This window comes from Cervus elaphus, chromosome 20 (genome assembly GCF_910594005.1).
Source record: "Cervus elaphus chromosome 20, mCerEla1.1, whole genome shotgun sequence".
Taxonomy (NCBI): domain Eukaryota; kingdom Metazoa; phylum Chordata; class Mammalia; order Artiodactyla; family Cervidae; genus Cervus; species Cervus elaphus.
This window is the reverse complement of record NC_057834.1, coordinates 63,345,835-63,349,169: the sequence shown is the minus strand read 5'-3', so window position 1 is coordinate 63,349,169 and position 3,335 is coordinate 63,345,835.

Below are 3,335 nucleotides of genomic sequence, written 5' to 3'. Positions count from 1 at the left end.
ACTTAGGTCTTCAGCATTGCAGGCCGATTCTTTACCATCTGAAACACCAGGGAAGCCCCCATTTCTCTGAGTAAATGCCAACATCTTTACAATGGCCTGCAGGGCTCAACACAACATGGCCCTGTCAGGAATCTCTAACCTCAGTTCTTGCTACTGTCCCTCTTTCTTCCTGTTCTACCAACACTGTCTCTGTTTTCCTGGAACATATAAGCATACTTCCCCATTAGGACCTTTGCCTGATTTTCTTGGTCTGGAACATTCACCCGCTAGATCTCTGAGTGGTTTATTCCTCACTTGCTGAAGTGCTTGCTATATGTCACCTTTTCAATAAGGCCCCATTTAAAATCACAAAGCATTCTCAATCTTCATCCTTATTAACTGGCTCTGTTTCTTTTAGCACTTGCCTTCTGCAAACTTACCATACAACTTACTCATTTATCATGTTCTTTTTGTGTTTTCACTAAAACATGCTCTTCATGAATTACCTCTGGTATCTAAAAAGTAGTATGGCACATTGTGTGAAAGTCACTCAGTTGTGTCCGACTCTTTGTGAAAGGAATTCTCCAGGCCAGAACACTGGAGTGGGTAGCCTTTCCCTTCTTCAGGTGATCTTTCCAACACAGGGCTTGAACCCAGGTCTCCCACACTGCAGGCAGATTCTTTACCAGCTGAGCCACAAGGGTAGCCCAAGAATATTGGAGTGGGTAGCCTATCCCTTCTCCAGCGGATCTTCCAGACCCAGGAATCAAACTGGGGTCTCCTGCTTTACAGACAGATTCTTTACCAGCTGAGCTTTCAGGGAAGCCCTATGGCACATTATGAACTTATAATAAATACTTGTTGAGTGAAAGTGAATATTATATACATAGTCATAAACATATACCTTAATTAAATATTGACTTAACTAAAAACACCTGGGCTTGCCTGGTAGCTCAGATGGTAAAGAATATGCCTACAATGCCAGAGACCCAGGATCATTCCTAAAAACACTAACTTAACTGAAAATTTATTTAACTCCAAATGCATATCTTGGAGATAATAGAAGACAGGAAAACACAAAGCAGAAGTGGATAATATAAGAAAACTAAATCCTTATATTTCATTCTATATAGAAAATTAATATATATATATAACATCTGTGATATTGTGATTTATAATAAAAAAAAGTGTATATATTTGGCTTTTGTCCTTGTTTCTGGCACAGAGCTCCTAAAATCTAAGTAATGAGTCATAAATGTCTTTCGTATTCATAACAAGTCCCTTTACATTACAACTGAATTTATGTTATACAGTGATTTTTGGAAAGCCCCTAGATGAGGATGAGGTTGGGTTACCAGGGGAACCAGCCAAATTAGAAGGCTGGGTGTTTTAGCCTCACCCTCATGCTCATGATGGGTGAGAGGCTGGAGATTGAATCACTTACCAATGGCTAGTGATTTCTCAATGCCTATAAAGTGAAGCCTCCAAAAAACCCAAAAGGACAGGCTCCAGAGAGCTTCCAGGTTGGTGAACAGGTGGAGGCTCACTGAGAGAGGGCATGAAAACGCCACACCCTTCATATGTACTTTGCCTTTTGCATCTCTTCCATTTTGCTGCTCCTAGGTTCTATTCTTTCACAGTAAATTAGCTATCTAGTAAGTAAAATGCTTCCCTGAGACCTGTGAACCATGCTAGCAAATAAATTGAACCAAAGAAGGGGTATGTGGGAACCTTCAATCTATAGCCAGTCAACTAGAGGCACTGGTGACAATCTAGTTTCGTGGTTGGCATGGGGCAGGGAGGGAAGTCCTGGAGGACTGAACTCTTAATGTGTGGGATTTGATATCTCCAGGTAGGTAGTGTCAGAATTGAGTTAAACTGTAGGACATCTAGCTGATATCACAGGATAATCTGATGTATAGAAAACCCACATCCATATCTGGGGTTGGAAGTGAAGTAATATTCTGATAATACTGGGTTTAATATAAATGAAAACAATGGAGGTCTTTCTCTGTAACACCTAAGAAATAATTCATTTAGAAAACAATATAAACATCTTATTTTGCTATAGAAAAAAATAAATATCAGGAGAAATAGCTAAAGGTGATGAAAATAATCAGCTCAAATAGTAAAACTGGGGAATATAAAGGAAAGAACAGCTAATTTTTATCACTCTAGAAAATAATTACACATTTTTCCTTGAAATATCTATACTTCAATATAAGTTTTACATAGAACAATACTTCAACAATGCAATAAATAAACTTCAAATGTGGTGGGCTTAAGAGATTACTTTTCTTAAATCACATAATGCAAATCTTTAAATTTCTAACAAGTAAAGATCTTTCCTCTGATACACTTTAACATGTCACAGTACTAAGGGTAATAATCAAAGTTGGAAATATTGTTGATGTAGTATGATCAAAATGTTCATTTTAATGTCTATCTTTTAAGGGTCTTATCATACCATGGCACATCATAAGGAGCCCCAGAGAAAGAAAAATAAGTTCTAATATCATCTCCAATTGAGAAATTTTTTACAAAATTTGAATATTCCTACTTATAGATTCAGAACAAAATTTTTATTATCTAAATTAGAGGGTTATTATGAAAAACCAATATAGTAAGATATATGAAAGCAACTTTATCACTTCAATGTACTACAGATTTATAAGCTATTATGCCAACAAATCCATTAAAGTTAATTAACATATGTGATGGTGAATTTATATTCCTGGCACTCCTATTAAGGCATTATTGCCCTACATATATGGCCATCAAATCTATCTAGATTTTCACATACTCTACCTTCAATCTTACTCACTTTATTCTTATAGGCAGTGGCTCCCAAATATGAGCACATACCAGCATCGTCTGAAGAGTTCATTAAAACTCAGATTTCTGAATCCCATCCAGGTGTTTCTAAATCAGTACTTTCAGGTGTGTCTCAAAACAACAGAATATTTTATGCTGTATGTGTCCATTCAATTTAAAAAACTAATTTTTGTGTATGTTTCTGAGGTAACATGTCATAAGATATTTCAAATTTTAAACCTGAAAGATACTTTGGTAATCACTGAATCCTATGATTTCTTAAACTGGGTTTCAGTATGTGGGTCAAATAGTTTGAACTTACTAGGGGTGTATGAAAATTGTGTCCATAAGTGCACTTGGGCATTTTGTTAGAGACAGAGGATGCAAAGCGTCACTGAATTCTTAAATGAGTCTCTCTCTGACTCCAGAAAAGTAAAACCCACTAAAACTAAGGTTTTGTTTCCCTTAGGTCTCTTGTTTCCCTAAGGTCACTTAGATTCAGAGAATTAACTTGACCACAGTTACATAGCTATTCTTATAAC